General features: G+C 38.7%; 1 protein-coding gene across 1 annotated transcript in view; it reads right to left on the minus strand.

Moving 5' to 3' along the window:
* Positions 1-23,179, minus strand: part of LOC124555655 — a 177,648-nt gene extending 154,469 nt beyond the window's left edge. The window contains exon 1 of the transcript XR_006968576.1: positions 22,974-23,179. The gene's annotated coding sequence lies outside the window, so the exon portion shown is untranslated. The remainder of the gene's footprint in view (positions 1-22,973) is intronic.
* Between the last annotated feature and the right edge of the window lie 210 nt (positions 23,180-23,389).

A 23,389-nucleotide genomic window follows, 5' to 3' on the forward strand; every position in this document is an offset into this window, starting at 1 on the left:
CTGGCAGGAACAGGTTCATGACTGGGCATGAATGTCCCCACCACATCTTCACTGAAGGCAGTCTTCCATGCTACATTAGGTTATGAGTTAAGGAGATGGTTTGATAATTTTTTAACAAACTTCATATCCAGAAATGTAAAGGATAATGAATAATCATTGTGAAAATGTTAGTAACAAATCTGGAATGGATTTATATGTAAATTGTTAATATGAAAAGTAGACTTGTAAATTCACAATCCTTTAAGTAATTCATTAGTTATTTATGATATTCACAAACAGTCACACAAAGATATTATGAAAAATTTGTAACATTTTGTAAATTAATATGAGTGCATGCTGAAAAGTAATGCCCTTAAAATTTTTATGTGAAAACTCTTAAAGCTTTTTTAATGAAAAAAATGTTATTAACATTCTACACTTTTATTCTTCACTCCTACATATTTGCAGCCTCTGTCACTAGTGAGCTCAGAGTTTTTGCATGTAACATGGCAGCGTGTAACTTAACCGTGTCGGTGCATGAGTAACAGCATGCTGTGGAGCTCCTTCTCCTTCAGCATGACAATGCCAGACAACACACGAGAGTCAACAAAACCAAACTTTCTACAGTGACAGTATCAACAAACTGGTCTCTTGTTGGAAGAACTGTGGTTGTTGCCAGGATAATTATGTTGAGAAATAATTACCAATATTTGAACATGAAGAATAAATTTGTGGAATTTTAATAGTATATGTTTTATTTTAGGGCCCTAAGAGTTTTCATGTAAAAAATATGTAGGCATTCATTACCTTTCAGCATGCCCTCATAGTTTTGACTGTAACTTGACATGTTAACAATTAAGTATGCTTCTGTTTAATTAAAATTTTATAAATAGCTCATGCACATGTGACTAGCAGCTCATTATTGTCTTGCTTTTGTTTCATATTCCAGTCAATAAAATCCAAAATGTGTCAACTGGGAAAAAATTTGTGTAGTTACAAAGTTTGGTACATTGGTAGGGGAGAGTACAATGAACAGCATACTAAAAATCCTGACCAGTGGGGTGTTAGCATGGAGATGGAGAGGTGGCGGGCGGGAGGGGGGAGGGGAGAACACACAAAGTTATCTTTTTTTTAGGTTTTTCATGAATATCTTGAAAACCACAGCATCTAGCAAAAATGTTTCCCAGTACCAAATTAAAATTAAACTTCATTAAATTTCCTACAAAAAGTTGCTATTCAATTTTTCTCTAGGACTAATAGTTCTAACAGTGCAGAGAATGAAAAAGCACCAGATTATTAAAATTAATATTTTAATGGTATAATATTAGTGCATATTGTTAAACAACGTGGGTTAAGAACAAATATTAAACGTGTGTACCACATCAAAGTGCAGTAGAACCGCATGAGTGATAAATTGTGTTCTGGGAGTGTGACAGGGTGGTAAGGTGAGGATGGAGGTTAGAAGCATGAGGGAAGGTAGATCATTGGATTGTGGTCATGCAGTTCCCTCCTTCATAGGCCTCCAAAACAAAGAGTGAGCAAATATTTCCCTTTACTCTCTACCACACTATGTCACAAAAAGCAACTGCAGGGTATTTCATGAGGTTCTACTGAACCTTTCACATCTTGCCTTATGAATTACTGGCAACACAGTGCACAGACACTCCCAGGGGAAAGAAGGTGGGGATGGGGGTGGGCGGTATAGATTTTCCACAAAGTGTGTTAATGTAACATCGAATACAGATACGAGTTGCTAATAATACAAATGCAAGAAAAGCATATGAACAGATTCTATGGAAATCTCTGCACACTGTTCTACATTGCTACAGGTGAAACTGATTCTTACTCATTCTGCCAGCATGTGTAGCATTCTTATGGGAAAGATGATTTCCTACACCATGAGTGCTACTTGCTTTTTAGTTTGCAGACAGACTATACCGCCCCAGCATTTCCTGTCCAGTTCTCATACATAAGTAGACAAAAGAACTTCACTACTGAGCTCATGTTTGTGTAGTGGAGCTGTTTTTAGTTTATTAAGTGAGAACTTACTTGAAGTTGTTAAGTGCACTTTTTATATAAAATACTTTTCTTTAAACAGTGGCTGGTGAAGGATTAATCTGTAAGTGTGATATTGTCATTGGCCTATGTAGACTTGGTGGGAAAGGGATTAGATTGGTAAATGTGGCATCTGGCTGCTGTCTGTCACTGATGGCATATTTAAAGCTGTAAAACCATGGTGTAGTCATTTGGTGGTGAATTAATGAATACCAGAAAGTTACTGCACTTCTCTCACCATTAATTGTGTTACTAGTAGACTGCACAAATCTCTTCCATTCAGGATTTGCTGGCAGTTGTTGAGGGGGCTGCAATGATTGGAGTTGCTTACCACACATGCACAGTATATCTTGCAAGGTGGGTATCAGTATGACTGATGGAATAGGACAGATCACATTTAAATCTGAAACAATAATCAGCTGTAATGCATTGCTTGAAATATTTAAGCTCCATAACACCTAGGTGACCTACTTCTTACAGAGGAAGACAATTGAAGCCTCTGTGCCTCTTCAGAAGCTGGGAGAGCTGAGGCTGTGGTGATGCATTTGATATTCTCAGTCTGCAAAAAGTATTCCAGCCATTGATAGTGGAGACAATGAAACTAACATTGTGGAATACATATTGACAGCATGTTACATTTGGGGCAGGCTCTTCAGTATGATAGACAGCTGACAGCTCCAACTTTTGAGTTTTTTTCACATAAAATCTCATTCAACAACTGCAAATAAGTACTCACTCAGTAAACTGAAAATAACTCCAGTGAAGTTATTTTTTTCTACTCACATGAGAGAACTGGACATGAAATGCTGGGGAGGTGCAGTCTGTCTGCAAACTGAAAGAAGTGCAGCACTCATGATGTCCAGGTGGGGGGCAGTTGTCTTTCCCATAAGAATGCTACAAATGCTACAGCTGCTGTACAGGATGACTGAGAATCAATTTCCATCTAGCATTGTAAAATAGTGTGCAGAGATGTACATAGATTATGGCCAACATGCATTTTTGTATTAGCATTGTTAGTAATTTGTATCCACATTCCACGTAGTGTTAACAAACTTTGTGGAAAATAAATATCCAGGGGCATGTCTGTGCACAGTGTTTGTCAGTGTTTCATAAGGCAAGCTGTGAAAGGGTTGGCATAACTTTGTGAAACACTTCACAGTTGCTTTTTGTGACATAATGCAGTAGACAGTATGGGAAATTTCCAAGTTGCTTTGAATTTTGCAGGCCTATGAAAGAGGGAAGTGCATGACCACAATCTGGTGACCTACTTTCCCTCAAACTTCAAACTTCCAACCTCCAACCTGTTTTTCCACACTGTTACACCCCCAGAACACAATTTATCACTTAATACAGTTCTACTGCATTCTTAAGTGGTACAAAAACTTAATATTTGTTCTTAATCCATGTTATTTAATTATATACATTAGTTATATACTATGAAAACATTATATTTAATAATCTGCAATTTTTCCATCCTCTGCTATGGTTTTTGAGATATTAAAGAGAAACCTAAAAAGTGGCTTCTACATGCCCTCTCACCCCCATATCCACACCTCTCTGGTCAGGATTTTTAGGATGTTGTTCGCAATACAACCCTGTACCATCGTACCAAAATTTGTGACTACTCGAACTTTTTCCCCCATTTTTCCTTCATTGACTAGACCATTAGAGTCACAGATATGATTGACTGAAGCGAATTATTTGAAATGTAATAAAACTTGGAAATGATCTAAAACAAAATAGTTTCTTGCATTCGTAATTATAGAAATGACACACACACACACACACACACACACACACACACACACACACACAGAGGCACTGAGGCCTGACCCCTTGTGTGTTCTACTTCAGGAGGAGGACTTGCTTATGAGTATATATTTCAGCAGTCTTTTTTACTGTGCCTGTCTGCAGCTCAGTGTCTCCCCAAAGTGATGAGAAGCAATCTATCCTTTCCATGATATTGTTGTTAGTACATTGTTTGATAGTTTCTTGCATTTTTTGTCATGCATCCCTCGACTGTGCTAACTAACTAGGCAGTTTAAATGTGCTACTCTGCAAATAAATTAAAGCACCACATTAGCAGTTCCATTAATGCAGATAAAAACATTTTAAGCCTGTTGCAAGCACATTTTAACAGTGATAACCAGCACAGTGATAATTTACCAACAACAAAATTTATTCAATAAAAATATTACTAAATACTCCACACTGGTTTACAACTGATGTGAGTAGATATAGATTCAGTTGTTGAAAATGATGCAGCAGGAAACAAAATTCATTGTTTAGGCAAGACTTATATCAAGGGAGGGCATACACTTATAGCTGGATCTTTTTGTTGACCAACAGGCTCAGCCTCAAATGTAACCAAAAACTTCAGAGAAAACCTCATTTTGCTACTATGTACATCATACAATTATCATTGGAAGAGACTTAAATTATCCATCAATCAGCTGGGATGATAACAGTTTTGCAAGTGGAGAGTGTAACCAGACATCCTGTGAAAGATTACTAAATGCCTTCCCTGAAAACCTTGACCAGCTACTTCAGAAGCCCACTTGTGATGAAAATTTATTAGTTATAATTGCAACAAATACACTTGATCTCTTTGACAATGTCCACATTGCACCAGCGATCATGAGTCAGTTGTAGCAATAATAATTACCAAAGTGCAAAGGACAATTAAAACAAGTAGAGAGATCTATATGCTCAGCACACTACGATACAGGCAGTAGTGACATATTGAATGAGTAACTTGAAACATTTAGCTTTAGACAGGATCATTCAGAAGAACTGTGGCTCAAACACAGAACAATAGTTGACCATACATTTGGCAGATATTTACCTAGAACAGTTCATGATTGGAGGGACCCTCCATGGTATACAGTCACCGTAAAGGAGCTTCTAAAGAAACGGAGACAACTGCATAATAGGTCTAAAACCAAGTATAGGGCTATAGCTAGAGAGATGATGAATGGAACAGGTTTGGCTGTTAGAAGGCAATACATGAGGCCTTCAATGACTACTGTAGCAGAATATTATCAAAATTTCTCTCACAAAACCCAAATAAATTCTAGTAATATTTGAAGGTAGTAGTGGCACCAAAGTTAGTGTCCAAACAGGTTGATTCTTGCAGAGAAGATAACAGCAACCAGCCGCTTTTTAGAGCAATATTTATTTATTTAAATAGTACTGTTACTGGTTTCGAACAGATAGGTTCACATTCAGCTAACTTAGAGTAACAAAAATGTATCTGAATGTGAACATGCTGTCTAATGATCAACCTGTCAGTTCAAAAGCAGTAACGGCACTATTCAAATAAATAAATAGCACTACAAAAAGTGAGTGGTTGCTGTTATCTTCTTTGCAAGAATCAACCTGTATTTTGTACACAGCCACGGGAGCAGAATGTCAGTTTTCAATGAAACAGCATAGTGTTCAAACAAAAATAGCAGCAAAAATTGTGAACCCTGATTTCAAATGTTCCTTTACAAAATCAGATTCACGAGGACTGCCCAAATTTAACACTTGTATCACTGTAAACATGAGTGGAATACATACACTATGTGATCAAAAGTATCCGGAAACCCCCAAAAACATACTTTTTCATATTAGATGCATTGTGCTGCTAGACATCATGAGAGAGCAGAATGGGGTGCTCCACAGAAGTCACGGGCTTCGAACTTGGTCAGGTGTTTGGGTGTCACTTGTGTCATACGTCTGTATGTGAGGTTTTCACACTCCTAAACATTCTTAGGTCCACTGTTTCTGATGTGATAGTGAAGTGGAAATGTGGAGGGACACATACAGCGCAGAAGCGTATAGGCTGACCTCATCTGTTGAGTGACAAAGACCGCTGACAGTTGAAGAGGGTCGTAATGTGTAATAGGCAGACGTCTATCCAGACCATCACACAGGAATTCCAAACTGCATCAGGATCCACTGCAAATACTATGATAGTTAGGCAGGAAGTGATAAAACTTGGATTTCATGGTCGAGCAGCTGCTCATAAGCCACACATCATACCGGTAAATGCCAAACGACACCTCACTTGGTGTAAGGAGCATAAACATTGGACGATCGAACAGTGGAAATACGTTGTGTGGAGTGACGAATCACAGTACACAATGTGGTGATCTGATGGCAGGGTGGGGTATGGCAAATGCCCGGTGAACATCATCTGCTAGCATTTGTAGTGCCAACAGAACAATTCGGAGATGGTAGTGTTATGGTGTGGTCATGTTTTTTCATGGAGGAGGCTTGCACCCCTTGTTGTTTTGCATGGCACTATCACAGCACAGGCTTGCATTGATATTTTAAGCAGCCTCTTAGGCCCCACTGGTGAAGAGCAATTTGGGGATGGCGAGTGCATCTTTCAACACGATCAAGCATCTGTTCATAATGCACGGCCTGTGATGGAGTGCTTACATGACAATAACGTCTCTGTAATGGACTGGCCTGCACAAAGTCCTGACTTTAATCTTACAGAACACCTTTGTATAGACATGTGTATTCATATACAGGGATATGTAAACAGGCAGAATATGACACTGTGGCCGGCAATGCCCATATAAGACAACAAGTGTCTGGCACAGTAGTTAGATCTGTTACTGCTGCTAAAATGGCAAATTATCAAGATCTATGTGAGTTTGAAAGTGGTGTTATAGTCGGTGCACAAGCAACGAGACACAGCATCTCTGAGTAGCAATGAAGTGGGGATATTCCTGCACAACCGTTTCATGAGTGTACCATGAATATCAGGAATGTGGTAGAACATCAATTCTCTTACATCACTGCGGCCGGAAAAAGATTGTGCAAGAAAGGGACCAAGGACAACTTAAGAAAATCATTAAACATGACGGAAGTGCTATTCTTCCGCAAATTGCTGCATATTTCAATGCTGGACCAGCAACAAGCGTCAGTGTGTGAACCGTTCAACGAAACATCATAGATATGGGCTTTTGGAGCCAAAGGCCCACTCGTGTACCTTTGATGACTACACAACACAAACCTTTACGCCTCGCCTGGGCCTGTCAACACAGACATACGACTGTTGATGACTGGAAACATATTATCTGGTCAGAGAAGTCTTGTTTCAAATTTTATCGAGCGGATGGACATGTACAGGTATGGAGACAGCCTCACGAATCCATGGACCCTGCATATCAGTAGGGGACTGTTCAAGCTGGTGGAGGCTCTGTAATGGTGTGGGTCATGTGCAGTTGGAGCGATATGGGACCCCTGATACATCTAGATATGACTCTGACAGGTGACACATATGTAAGCATCCTGTCTGATTGCCTGCATCCGTTCATGTCCATTGTGCATTCCGATGGACTTGGACAATTCCAGTAGGTCAATGTGGCACCCTACACATCCATAATTGCTATAGAGTGGCTCCAGGAACACTCTTCTGAGTTTAAACACTTCCACTGGCCACCAGACTCCTCAGACATGACTATTATTGAGCATATCTGAGATGCCTTGCAATGCATTGTTCAGAAGAGATCTCCACCACCTCGTACTCTTATGCATTTATGGACAGCCCTGCAAGATTCATGGTGTCAATTCCCTCCAGCACTACTTCAGACATTACTCGAGTCCATGCCACATCATGTTGCGGCACTTCTGTAAGCTCACGGGGGCCCTACACAATATTAGGCAGGTGTACCAGTTTCTTTGGCTCTTCAGTGTATAATGAAGTACTGGATGAGAAAAGCTGCACAGATATTCTGTCAGATCTTGATAAGACTTAAAGTGGTGCAAAGATTGGCAACTTGCTTTAAATGTTAAGAAATGTGATATCGTGCACTTCAAAAAATCCAAAACATATATTATGCTATGAAAACCATATCAATGAGTCACAATTGTAAATGGTCAAATAATACAAATACCTTGATCTAACAGTTTGTAGGATTATGAAAAAGAATGATCACACAGACTCAGTTTGCAGGTAAAGCATGTTCATAACATCTTGCAAAATGAGTATCTCTAGAAACTGACAACTGACATACAAATGTTCCAATCACAAAATCTATACACATTAATACAAATTTGCTGTCACCTAAGGAGAACAGTACAGGTGAGGTCACTGAGCTGATTGAGCTGTCACTAATGTAAAACTATTTTACTCTTAATGCAAAGATTTATCACCAAAACAGGAGCTCACTATGGGCAATAGTTTTTCTGGCACCTTTGCTGAAATATTTGTCAATTATCTGGAAAACAAGTTCTTGCAAAAATATAGTACACTAAAGCAAAATACCATTTACAAGAAACACTATGTGGATGATGTCATCATTTTGTAATGCCGTCAATAAATTTTGGGCATTACTGAATTAAAAGAAGCTCCATTGCAGCCGTGTGTGAGGCAAACAGGCAGGCACTGGTATGTAGTTTCACAAGCAAGCCTGTGTATGTGCTGCAAGGTGGTCAGACCATGCCGTACATTCGTGGTGGCATTGCAGAAAGGCCATGCAACTATTAGCCACCCTGTGGAGTATTTGCACACCACAGAAACACAAAAGGACGTGCCTGGAAGCAATGTATCAACACAACAAGTTTGCTATTGACCACTATGAATACTCTCTGGTTCTAGCACAGTTATATGCTGTCTGACAGCATCCTCTGTGACACTAGAATTGCACAAGTGTTCATCACACTATGGGCCATCCAGGAGCTTATGCTGGTCTGGGCAGCCAGCTCCACCAGAGCAGCTCACAGTTCTAAGTCTGCACCTGTAGATTCAGAATAACACAACAGATGAGCTGTTCCCCAGACTTCATCGCAGCCCCGAACTTCTACCTTGGAGGGCAGCGGTTCACAGCCAGGGCAGTACTGCTGCCATCCTTCTGCATCAGGGCAAGATTCTAACCCAGTAGCAGTGGGTGCTTAAGAAAATTCAGCAGACTTATGCATTGCATGCACTGCCCACTCATGTCCATGTAATGACAACTGTGGTAGGCACTGCTAAGTGACAGTGTCACCAAAGCGGGATGCACTCATCAAGTGGCCATCCTGGCATCATGACCTTCCAACACCATCAGCCAGCAGTGTACCATGCACCTGCAGACGGCATATGCAGGAGTGGAGCAGCCCACCGATGTTGGAACTCAAGACCAAATAAAATATTTTTATTTTGCAGTTGAGTTGTCCTAGCCACCCCTGACCAGAACCACCACAATTCCAGAAGTACTTGTGGACCTCGTCTGGCAACTCGTGCCAGCACAGTCAACCTCCACACAGCACAGCTTTGATACCACAGCACGCAATTTCATCAAACAGTGGGGTGAGTGAACAGACTATTGGTTTTTTCGTTGTTTTATGTGCAGAGGGCATGGGTTCTAAGTGAGTGATGCACAAGGATTTGAGGGTTACATTTATACAGCCAGGGAAACACTGATTTTTCAGAATTCCATGGTAATACAAAGGAACACTATTTACAACCTGTGAGATATGCTTAGTCTCAACTTGACAGGGCAGTCAGCACCCTGTACAGGTCAATATCAGTAACTTTTGTTAACTGTCATCAGTATGAGTATACAAGGTCTGTTCAAAAAATTCTGGAGCATTCATAATTTCACGCCAATGGTGTGTTGGAGCAAAATGTGGTTGGCATTGCTGCACATGCCTGTGTTTAATGTGTAACTGCCAGAAGTTTCACTGTTGTATGCCTGTTATATATTGTTCAGTGCTGTATTGAGTAGAACATGGTGTCACATAGTTTGTGAACTTCAAGGTGGAAGAGTTAGAGGAGCAACGTGTCTGCATTAAATTTTGCATGAAACTCAAGAAAACCTTTACAGAGACACATCAAATGATGCAGGAAGCTTGCGGTGCTTAAGCCATACTCGATGTTATAAATGGTTCTCATGGTTTAAAAATATAAAGATGACCCTTTTTCAGGGTGCCCTTCAACATCTGCCGACAATGCTCACGTCAGGAACATCAATGAAACTGTGCATGCCAATCAAAGAGATTACAGAATAATGTAACATTTCAGTTGGATCATGTCATGAAATCCTGATACAGCAGTTTGGAATGCATTTTGTTGCTGCCAACTTTGTCCCAAGACTCATGATTCAAGACCAGAAAGACCTTCACCTAGCAATCTGTGAAAAGCTTCTGGATCACACAAATGAGAAGAATATGTTCCTTAAAAGAATCATAACTGGTGATGAGACGTGGGTCTACAGTTACGATATTGAGAGACCAAGGTTCAATCTTCACAATGGGTCTGGAAAGGTTGGTCAAGTCAAATGTCAAAGCCATGCTGATAGTTTTCTTTGATTTTGAAGGATTAGTTCATCATTAATTCATGCCACAGGGACAAACTGTCAACTGGTGGTACTATCAGGATGTGTTGTGATGCCTATGAGACAATGTGAGAACGAAATGGCCTGAAATGTTGCAAGACAATGTGAGAACGAAATGGCCTGAAATGTTGCAAGACAATTCATGGCTCTTGCATCATGATAACGCACCTGCACTTTCATCCTGTTGGTGCATGACTGTTGCACAAAAAACGAAATCACTGTGCTGCCTCATCCTCCATACTCTCTAGACTTGGCCCCTGTGGACATTTTTTATTTCCAAAGTTGAAAACCCAATTGAAAGGACGAAGATTTGCAACGATAGATGAGATAAAAGAAAATTTGCAGACGGTGCTTCATGTGATCCAACAAGCAGTGTGCCAAGACTGCTTCCAGAAATGGAAACAGAATTTGGAGCGGTGTATCAGTTGTAGAGGAGAGTATGTTGAAGGAGACCATGCACAATAAGTAAAAGGTAAGAGTAGAAAAATTTTGTGGACAAAGTTCTGGAATTTTTTGAACAGACCTCCTATGGAAAATCAGGGAACAGAGTCAAAATAGATGATGAAGCCTGTTTTGAGTGTATTTTGTGTTCTTAGTGTGTACAGGAAGTTATGGTTATGCAATGACAGTGTCTCAAGCATAGGGTCTCACTAGTTGGGAAGCAGTTCAAGCATTGGTTACTGAACTGGTGCGATTGAAAGCAGATAATGCAGACTTGCGTGATAGGCTTGCAGCTAGGGGGAAAGAACTGGAATTTGCCAAGCAACCTATTCCTTTATTAGATGGGGCCACAGCCCCGGTTTGATCACAACCTTCTCTCGAAAGCTGACTGATGGCATAATGTCTTTTTTGAGTTCAGCAGTTAGCAGCCCATACACATATTCGCTGCTGTCGTTCACCTCTGTCATTCATGGCCCATGGTGCACCGCAGTTGCCTTGGTGCCAGTGTCGAATGGTGCCATTTTGCCATGCACAGTATGCTTTAACCACAGCAGCTTGTGAACATTTTGCAAACTTAGCCTTTTTGGATATGTTTCCATCTTTGGCCCGAAAGCCAATTACCATGTTTTTTTTGGGTATCAGATAAACTGCTCCATTTCCACATTATGATGATGACTGCACTGTTTCCTGTGTCCCCCTGATACATTTCCTATACCCTCCACCACTAATGCTGCCGCCTGCTGTCTGTGAGTGGTTATTGCACGTGGGCATCAAACATAGGCGGTGATCACATTAATGTGACTGGACCATGTATATCTGTAGTTAGTTTCATGAGAAAAAGCCTTCGACAGCTATCTCTAAAGAAGTGCTTTGCACTAGTTTTTGATGGCTGCAATATAGACTGTTCTGGAGAAGGATGAGAAACTAAATTGTTTAGTATGTCATGAAACTGACAGCACGTTTGTCTGCATATAGCATGACAACAGCCTCACAGATCAGTTTCCAGTCATAAATTGTATCAATCAGGGATGGGTTCCACCCTCTATTTCTCTGATGTGATGTCTGATGGCCTCAAGAAAGGCAATGAATAAATTAACTTCAAAATTAGGTGTGGCAGTGATGTCTTTGACATCTCATGCTTTAGAGCCAAACACAGTACCCATCAATGAATTATCCTCGAGATCCTCTGTCTTGAAGATATCTACCTTTTTAAAATGAAATGATAAGATCATGTACCAAATACCAAAATTCTATGAAGATAAAATATGCACAGCATAGTGTCCCTTCTTATTAAATATCTGTTAAGATGTTATGGGCACCTAGTTACAATGGATGATTACAGGTTACGTAAAGACAGTTTGTTTATAGGTGGTCTGGGAATGTGCATCACTTAAAAGTCTTACTGCATGCTGTTGTGCAAAACTACTTCATGCCTTAATGTAGCACTGTCACAGAATGTCATTCCTTATTATCATAATGAGTGGAGTTGGTTAACACGGTCCTTGGATTTTACTCCTCAGATTTTTTGTGATGGCTCAATGACAAACAATGAAGGCCTAAATACAACAAAAGGGTGCAAACAATAGTAGTTGCTGGCTTATGTTATGACAACTGCCTATGTTATAATACCACCAGAGGACTACTTGTACTACAATCAAGAGAACCGAGTTAATTTAAACAACTATAAATTTTAATGGTCTTCCACTTGTAAGTCACTTGTGTGTTCTTGATCATTAGAATGGCTATCAGTCAAAACTTCATGAAAACTGAAGATATAATCATTTGAACTTTTTGTTAAAACTGGATATACAATTATCAACTTCTTAATCAATTATGGCTCCTCCAGAAACATTTTGGATTAACCCAAATTAAACCCACGATTAATCTACAATTTTCAAAAAGGTAACAAATGTGATTCAGCACAAATTTATCCCAGTGATGTTTCAGATTATTGGAAGGTGTTCAAAGTTCTTTCAGTGCTGTGTTAAAGACAATTCATTGGAGAAATTTAGGTGCTTGTCTTATCCTATGATTTAAATATAATGACACTATTTGAGATTAAACAAACCTTCCAATCATGCGCATCACTCCACTGTGTTTAAATCATATTGGAATCATTTGAAGGATGCTACATGGACATGAGGGTACTTGTATCTCACCCCAGGCCACTTGACCTCAGATCTACTGACCACATCTGTGACAACAGTAAGCAAGGTGTGTGCACCTTACATCCAACTCCGACCAGTCCCTGTGAGTTGTGGGCCACAATTGAGTTTTCATGGTTCAGAAAAAAATGAAATGATGGTGTGGCATTGATGGCCAGGACACCCCGTGTGGGGAGGTTTGGGCGTCGGGTTGCAAGTCTTATTTTGGGTGAAACCACTTCGGGTGACTTGCGCATCAATGATGATGAGGACAACACAACACCCAGTCCACGAGCAGAGAAATCCCCAGCCCGGCCAGGAATCAAACCCAGGCCTGCTGCATGGCAGGCAAACATGTTACCACTCAGCTAAGCAAGTGGACTCATGGTTCAGAATGGCTCCCAAACACTTCTGATATCTTGTGGACTCCAGCATATGATATGTTGCCATCAATATCAAAATGAAGGGGGATGCTGCATGCTGCTGAGCAGGCACATATAATTGCTCATAAGTTTAAATCTGATACTTAGAGAGTGATTATCTGATTTGGGTCAATTAAGAGTTGTGTAATTTCAGTGTTTAGGAAGGCCAGATATTTGAGAAACATTTGACTGTAACCCCTGACACAATACAGGTGTGGCGTGGTAAGTCTGATAAACTTCTATAAAACCAACAGGAAATTTTTGTTACGTGGCATTATTGATGTGAAGTGTGGTTCTTATAACAAGTTTTAGCTAGCTTTCAAACAGAGGCAACATGCAGTTGTTTGTTGGTAGCTATCTGATGTGATCAATGTCAAACATTTGATAAAAAGTGACAAAGATGGTTCTTGTTCAGCAAAGAAATATTTTTATTTAAAGAAGTGAACTATGGCCTAGATACAACTCAAGTAGAGGGAATTTGGTGGAAAAAATTGTGGCAGCATTTATAACACTTTATCAGTAACTCCACGACCATGCCCAGAGGAACTAGTGATGCTGACCACCCGCCTTGCCGTACTCTGTCATATGGTGACATTTGGTTGAGTTATGGATGGGCATGGTTCTGCACATCACTCTCCTGTCTGTTGTCAGCTTTCCAGAACTTGGAGCTTCCACTTCTCGCTCATCTAGCTCTTCAATTGTCCTTACAAGGATGAGTGCACCGTATTCCAGTCCTCTCATCAAAGACCCTAACAGTGCCTGGAATTGAATGCCAGTCCTCTGCATGGCAGTTGGACACAATGACTGCTTTCTGTGGAGATGGAAAACCGTTTATAAATGGATAAAATATTTAAATCTCTGAAGAAATGTTTGACAACATTCATGGTATCAGGAAAGAAGAGACTTTCCATAAGATTTACAAGACTGTTGAGAGGGAAGGCACCTCTTATGATTGGATACATAATATCCTGAATTAAGTTCTGCAAACGAAGCAGCTCAATATGCAACTGATGCCAGAGCCAAAATTTCTCAGCCAAAGCAATTTCAAAACATTATTAGAAAAAGCTAATCTGAATTTTTGACTTAAATAAATTGTGATTCCATCACATCTTCATGACAAAACTGCACTTTAAACAGTGGGCTGGCAAAGTGAAAGCCCCCAAAATACCAAAACCCATTTAGTCAGCAGGAAAAAATAGGTTGATTTATTGGACATATAGGGTACGACTGTGATTGAATATTTGAAAGAGGATCCAATAATGACTGACTTTTATTTTGTACTGTTACTGAACAATGCTTTTGCATAGAAATGTAAAGTTCAAGTGAACAAAAATATAAAAAAGGACAAAAAATTAATTGTACTGCACTTAGTTATAACAGAATCATTACAGTAAAGATTGGTAAACCATAAGGTTTGAGTGTCACAATTTTCAGTAAAGCTTTGGGTGTAAACAAATGTGTCCATATGTCACAGTTTGAGACCATTTTGTAGTTACTTCTTTCCTTTGCTAACCTCCCCATTCACCTCAACAACATCAGTGACTTCTGTCTTTCCCTGCATTTTTACCCTCCACAATTCCCTCTATTCACCAAGGAAATAACTACATTGTATATTAGCATGCGCACTATGAATATGCCTCACCCAGGCCGTACATACATTTTTCCTTGTCTATGCTTTCTAAAACTTACCAATTTCAAAAGTTAGCTGCCCAGTGCAGATTTAATAAATATGACATTTCATTTACAACAGTATTGATGTCCAAATTGTTATGGAAACCCACTGAAGATCAAGTTTTTATAGAAGCACAGAAAAAATGCTTATCATAAACATTAGGTAACACAAAATAATACTGCAGCCCAGACAAAATACTATGTAATTACATATACTTTTGACATAAAACAAAAATCATGTAACATGAAAAGATTTTTCTTCTCACATAAACAAATATACCTGCTTTCTGCTGTCACTATGTCACCTAGATTTGTTAGCCTTATTATTATTATTATTATTATTATTATTATTATTAGACTTGTGACACAGCAAGGTGGAATCTTTCCATCTGTTATGTTTCTGCACTTCTTAAAGTATTAATTTTTTTATCTGATTATTAGTCACTTTTCATATTGTTAACTGTGTAATATATAATTATGTAACATACACACAGATATTTCAAATCAGTAATTAGACTGAGATTCACTTAAATTCATTGTTTAAGTGATTATTTTGGATATGCTGATTTCATTAAGATAGCTAGCTTTCATTACAACATTATTAATTAGAAAATATGGTTAAAATCTAATATTGCAGTTCATTATGTGCAGTATGTAGTGAGCTAATCAGCATATTAAAAAGGCTGGCATTACAAATTTGCAGTAACATAATTTAAATTACCTGAAACTAATTAACTTATACGATAACTGATACTGGACCTCCAGACATTCACAATTTTCTGTTGTTTTTACCTATGTACTCACTACATTCTGAACTTTGATATTATACTTTTGGTGATCTAACTTTTCTGTGTAACATGAGACAATTCACTAATTAATAAATCCACAAATTAACAATTTTGCATAATTTACCATCATTTTCAAGATGGCTGCCACATTCGTAAGTAGGATATTCCCAGCGCACTTACGTAAGATGGTTCTGTGTGTGTTTATAATTTAATAATTTTCAGCATATTTTATAAATGACATTACTTTATTGGTATAAAACCCAGTTAGAAATGAAAAATCTAACCTAGACACTTTTCAAATCGTTAAGCAGTTTCTGAAATCAAAAAATATCCTTAGGTCGAGCTTTAAATAGTCAAGCCCCACCCCAAAATAATCAGATGGTGTTTGATTTAACAACCATGTGAGTCTGCCCTTCGATATCACATGAGTAACAGTTATGTCAGTTTGCATATAATGAGTCCACAGTCCAAAAGCTTACAGGTAATACCTATGTCAGACTATTAGATAAAAAGTCTCGAGTGAGCTAGACATTGTGTAACATCTCATGGACAATTGTGTGTGATAGAAAACATGCAACATCTAAGTTTAACTGCTCTGGGAAACCTAGTTGCTGCATATTTTAATCAAGCTGATACCTTTCTACATGTCAAAAATGTTGTGCACTGTGCTTGTTGTGATGTATTTCCACTGTATCAACTCTACAGTGTGTTCACTGATTCTTGTGTCACTCTTCTGAAATGGTGTTACCTGGATTACGAATGGAGATGGGAGTGTGCAGTACCTACCTGTATATGATACGCAAATGTCAAACTGGATCTGGTCATTCAGGATAATACAAGTAGGGGACTGCCACAAATGAAACAAAGAACCCAGTGGTTGCTACTGTTGTTAAGTTACTGCTTGCCTTTTGTCTCCGCCATTATGAAAACACTTCAGTCAGTTTTTGAACCCAGTGATGGATATGTCAAACTTGGTGAACTGTGAGTTGAAATCAATATATTCTGTGTCAAGATCATGTTGGGTTTTTTTTTGCTTTGTTTTTAAATACAGATACTGTACATTTATTTTGTTTTTTTTTCTAAATACAGGTACTGTACATTTATTTTTTGTGTGCACTGGCCGAGAAATCAAGATGAAAACAAAATGCTATTTCACTTAAATGGAAGGTAAATCTGCTTAAGACAGTTAATGAAATATAGAGGTAGAAAACAGCAAACCTTAAGGGTTCGGTTGGTACATTTCAAGAAATAGAACAATACAGTTCACAGATGTTCTCAATAAAGATAATCAAGCTTTACTATGACTACAGATTGGTTGCAGTCTACATTGCAATCATTACTCAACTCTCGTGACACATCAAAGCTGACAAAACTGCCTTATTTTACTACTGCTTATCCAATAAATGTTTTATTGTTCAGGACAAGAAGTAAAAACCTATAAGAAAAGAAATGTGTTATTGGTAGGATGCAATTTCAATTGATCTCTAAAGCTGCCCTTATCACTGGGAAAAGTTAAACACTGTGCCGTTTTAAGATTTTGAGAACACTACCAGTGGAATATATAGTGAACAAGATAGCATGGATGGCCTTCATGTTCAACTGCATTCTCTATTTGCATAAGTGATTTCTACAAGAAAAATGTGAAGGAGCAACTAATTGTTGACAAGTTTCTATATTGTTAGACTTTCCTATAGTACCACCAGTCAAATTTGTAATTGATGATGTGTGCACAGCACTGATTACAACAGACAAACACATTTTGGAGATCATTCACACCACGAAATATCACACCAATGTATATCATGACAGGAAATTTGACATTGATTTCAACACTGTAGTTTCTTTCTCCACTTTCAATATACAGTATGTAACTACAAGTAAATTTTTGTAAGAAAACTGAATTACAGTACTCTTATAACATTTTACAAGATCAAAAATACAATACTGTTTTCTTGTTCCTTTTTGCATACTTTATTACACAAGAAATTGCGGTTTTCTCAATTTTGTGTTAAATTATTTTCTCTGTAGATGTCATATTGCCAGCTAACAGAACTTCAATGTGAATTTGATCAGCCTTTGTGGTAGTGGTTTGTTGTCATAATTTGCAGCCTAGAAAAAAGGCTTAGTGACACTACAACACATTCGTGAAAAAAAGATGTGGGCCATTGGGGCCTGAGACGTTAAAAATTCAACATTGCATCACGAAACCTGATACAAGCTCAGGGTGACTGAGATAGAATAATGAACATTACCTTGCATATGGCTACAATCTAGAAGCACAGGTATATATTTTACTTTTTTTTGTACTATAGTACATCAACATTTTCTCTGCATCTACTTTGATACTATAGCACAACAACATTTTCTCTGCATCTACTTTTCTGTGCAGATACCCCTGGTATCATACAAAAGACACATTTGGCATGACAAATACATCCATACAGGCACTAGTGTACTGACTGTTATTAAAGGATCTTTACTACAGTTTGGACTGCAATGATAGTGGAACATTCATGTGACACTGCACTTATGAAAGTTTTCGCCCACATTGTTATCATGCATAATACTGAATACACATTTGGTGCAATGATCTGGATCCCCACTGGGTATTGTTTCAAAATTTGGATATCTTCAACAGTGACCACTAATTCCTGGACACTGTAGACCTTGAAGCGGTAACTGTTTTTCATTTCAATGTATTTCTGGAGCTGCATCCTTACAGGATAACTATTGTCCACATGACATAATAAATATTCATGACCGTTTCTCAGCACAACGAATACTAGTTACTGTCACACAATGGAAGATAGGGATGCATGTTTCAGTACATCGAAAACGTGTTAGTATGGCATAAAAAGCACAGTTTCAGGAGATAGCACAAAAGCATCCTAAACTGGTAACAGGCAGACCTTAATAAAGCTTTTCAGGACACAAAAGAGTTGTTGCTACATAATTTCTTAAGTATTACTACCATAACCCTGCTGTTCGACTCATCCAGCATATATGAGTTCATAAAATTTCTGTGCAATGTGATACAAGCACCACAGGGCAAATTTATGTTGCTAGCATTGCCTGTCAGTGTTAGCAGGTGAATTCTTACGCTTCAAAAGAGACGGATTTATTGTCAAGTTGGTACTCCACCAGTTATAATCAAAATACAGTTTTATGTGATATCAGACATAATTCTAGACTCGTTTGAGGATTTATTCATAGGGTGGATGCAGCATATTATCTGAGATGGAGGGTCATTGGCAGAAGTATAGGTAATATCAAGTGTGCCCCAGGAGTGAGAGTTGAGACCCTTGCCTCTCATGTTGTATATGACCTGGTAGACAATATTACTAGTAACCTCAAGAGTTTTTGCAGATGAAGCAGTTGTTTACAGCAATTAATGTCCGGAGAAAGCTGTACAAATATCCAGTCACATTTTGGTAAGATTGCAAAGTGATAAAAAGACTGGCAACTCATTTTAAATGGCCAGAAATGTAAAATTGTGCACTTCCAAAAATTGGGAAATGTAGTAACACGTGACTACAACATCAATGAGTCACACTTGTAGTCAGTCAAATCGTACAAATATTTGGGTGTAAAAATTTTAAGGAATATGTATGAAATGATCACATTCTCTCCATAGTAGGCAAGGCAGGTGGCAGACTTTGGTTTGTTGGCAGGAAACTGGGAAATGCAATCTGCTTGTAAAGGTGATAGCTTATAAATCACTTCTGCATCCCATTTTGGAATATTACTCAATTGTGCGAGACCCATACCAAACAAGGCTAACTGCCAATATTGGTTGTTTGCAAAGAAGGTCAGCACAAATTGTCACAGGTTTATGTGACTATCAGGAGTGTGTCACAGAAATGCTGAAGAACCTAGATTGGCACATGCTTCACATCAGATGCCAATCATACAGTGAGAGCCTACTTACTACATTCCAAGAACCTGTATAAAGTGAAGAGTGCGGGGGGAAGGGGGGGGGGGCTGAAGGAGGGTTTTAACTAGCTAAATTACTTGTCCTGCTTTTTCATAAAACTTGCAAAGAATTATTTTAGGTCACAGGGTTAGAAAAGGAATGGGGGAGGGGGAAGAGACTAACTGCTTAATTTTGCAATGAAAACAGACCCATTAATGGATTGCTTTATGTAAACAGTCAAAAGATGAGAATTTTCAACTAAATCGTTTCTGATTTCTTTCACATTTTCTACATTCAGTAACCCTGGCAAGATATGAAAGACCACCAGTCTGTGAAGGTACACGACAAGTCCATGGGAAATTACTGGTCTGCAAAGTATGAAAAATATGAAAGTTAAATACACTTCAAAATACATTACTATGGCTCTGGGACTAAGCAGAGTCAACTGGAAAACAAATTTAGTAGGGCTTTACATTAACACACAACCCCCCCCCCCCCTCTGCAGTCTTGGTTCTGATGCATGTTATGTGACAACCTGAAATATGAATGACTGGAAGAACTTTAGGAAAGCAGAATTGTTGAGTAGTTGGCAGGTGGAATTCACACAGTATATATGACAAAATACAAATTTTGACTATACTTTCACTGGACAGTTAGATCACTGTGTTGTTCTCAGTGTCACTCAAGCTGTCGCAGTACGATCCACGTAAGAATTTCATGGATGGAAAGCAATCAAGGAAAGTATGAGCATTCATTATGCGCGTCTCTTATATTAACACGGCCCTTTGTATGACAAAACTACCTGGTCGGAATCACACTGACGAAATTGAAACCGTTGCGGAACTATGAGCACAGCAATTCTAATAGTGACAAAAACAGATGATCTAACTGAGGCGTTTGCATAGTTTTCAACAACTCCCACAACACCAGCAGATCACACAACAGCAGCCACAATGACTTAAAGTCCCTTAAATTAACCCCTTGTTCCTAATGTGGCAAGAATCCCATTTCACAAGTTAAATTTCATTTATAGAAACTTCGTAAGTTAATATTCAAGTATAACTGACGCAAATACTAATGAACTACATAATCACTCGTATTGAAATATCTTCCTGCTGTTATCATGCATTTCTACTTTCAGCCACTCTTATATTCTTTAGTTTTGATGAGTTACTCAGGATTCACATGCATATAACCAAAATGTCTGAAGTCTTTATTTATTTTTTTATACAACTTTAAGAAAATCGAATTTATCAACTGTATCCTCGGTTTTACTACCAACTTAACAGTTTTACTAGCATTAGTTCTTCTTGATTTGCTATCTCTGATATTTCCTTGCGTGACTACATTATATTATGAGAATTACTTTTCAAAAATCGTCCCGCGTTAGAATTAACAAATATCTCACTCATACTTCAGTTATTTTCTACTGAAGGTGATTTTTCAGCTACTGAATTCGCATAAGATACTTTTATTTTTGTTAATAACACACATTAATTTTTACAATAGTATAGGAATGCAATTAAATTTCGTACTAATTACTGAATATTTTTAGCATGTCTGTGTATTTAACGTAATCCTTGGATAATATAACCTTGGTTTTCATATCTGCGCCTCTATCAACTTTGATGTAAAGTACGGTTGGGCGGGGAACTTGTGGATTTAGCCGACGATTTATCCACCGGGGAGAAATGGAAGTGTTGTAGTTTGCCGTGGTTCTGCGCATGCTCAGTAGGTGTAAATACGCATGCGCAGAACGCAGCGTTTCGAGCGGGCTTTCTGCTTGTTATTGTTTTCATTTGTGATCAGCAGACGAGAAATAAATGAGCTGTTTAGGTCTCCTTTCGTTATTGCGCGAACTATACGTGTGCAGAACGACGTTACGTGCGTCAACATAACTCCGTTTATCAAGAGATTCCCATAGGCCACGAAACTCTTGGATCATTTTGTGCACAACATGTAGGTAACGGTTCCACTGTAATGGTGTTCACAAATCCAGAGAAACAAATTAGCGTCATCAGAAGCCGTTGGGTAGTAACAAAACTGGTGTTTACTACACAGCCAGCATGGACGTTATGTGGAATTCAACAAGTAGAATTACTGTTTCCTTTTGCAAGACACACACAGCAGCCAACAATCAAAGCTAGGCCCCGCTTAAAGGGAAGGCATTGAGCAAATCGCTACAAAAATTTCAATAAAAATAATTTTCGATGACGTAGATTCCGTGAGCGTCTGTGTTACAAACGATGCACTAAAACTACAAGATGTCAAAAAAAAAAAAAAAAATCTGCACAATATAGCAAGTCTGAAGTAGTGGGACGGGGAATTTAAGCTCTACAGATATCAGCGCTCAAAATCGGAGACTTATCTACAGCTGCTTCATGATGAAATCAAGTTTGTTGTAATGAATGGGGTTCAGATAGAAATTCTGTCAGTACGGTACTAACTGCGTTTACAAGGACTGTACACTTGAATTAAATGTCACTAGTTTTCATGTAACAATTCTTCGTGTACTGGACGAATTGTGCCATGTTTTCGAACAGGGGTGATCTTCGTGCTATTTGTTAAAGGTCCTGAATTACTTTGCGGTACGCCCTCTTAAGTCAAAAAGTATTTATTTCCGAGATGACAGAGGTGTTTCACAACGTCTAGTAGACTCTCATGGAGCCACCGAAACATTGTATTGTTCCTGTGATGTTGACCGCCGCTTGCAGAAAAATGTATCTCCAAAATCACAGGACGCGAGAAATGGACGGAAGTTTACAAAATTATTAGATCAATAATGGAACAGAAAAAGCTTTTTCAGAATTTGTCTGACGAGGATAACAATCAAATGCAAGACGACTCTAATTGTTGAGACTTGCAATTTTTTTTAAACCTCCATAAATTGTCGTAATCTGGGCCTATTGCTAGCGCCACTGGGCGGATCTAAATACGAGCATGCACTTAGAACAAATTCACACATAATAAAACACATATCTAAACGATTAGATTTTCCCATTTGTTCACTGATCCGGTACTTGCGGGACAAATTGTATGACAAGAGTGACATATTTAAATAAAAGCAAAGTAACATCAAAGCTTTCGGCCATAAGGCTGTGGCACAGTGCAGCTCACCGTCGAAAACATGGTTTGCAAAAATGATACGCGGAAAGTGCTCTCAGAGAAAGGTAATGAGACATACTGCTTGATGAAAATAAAAATAGTTCATGCAAATGCGAGCTGAGGCGCCATGACTGTCAAACCTGTATTGATGCTTTCGCATGTAGCTGTATTGATTCAACAAAGTTTATGTGCAAACACGTCCGTCTGGTTTGCCGAGTAGCAGCACAAAATGATATTGACGGCGAATGCTCCGACAGCTGTTTAGTTATTGATTAATCAGGCTACAAAATCCAGTACGGCGAAAGCGTCTACAAGCAAGGAAGCGAAGCGGAAAGAATTGGTTTGCTTCAGCCGCGCATGTGCAGCTTTGGCGTCATTTCCGCCGACAGAAATACGTAACATCGCACTCGGTGCCTCAGAGATGATATGTACAAAACACACACACACACACACCTGTGCTGATTGCGAAGCTCACTCTTTCTGAACAGAAAGCCACCACAAGTGTTGCTTAAGAAAATAAATGTGACAGATTCTTCGTGCCTCCAATAAAATAATA

The sequence above is a fragment of the Schistocerca americana genome, chromosome X (assembly GCF_021461395.2).
Source record: "Schistocerca americana isolate TAMUIC-IGC-003095 chromosome X, iqSchAmer2.1, whole genome shotgun sequence".
Classification (NCBI taxonomy): domain Eukaryota; kingdom Metazoa; phylum Arthropoda; class Insecta; order Orthoptera; family Acrididae; genus Schistocerca; species Schistocerca americana.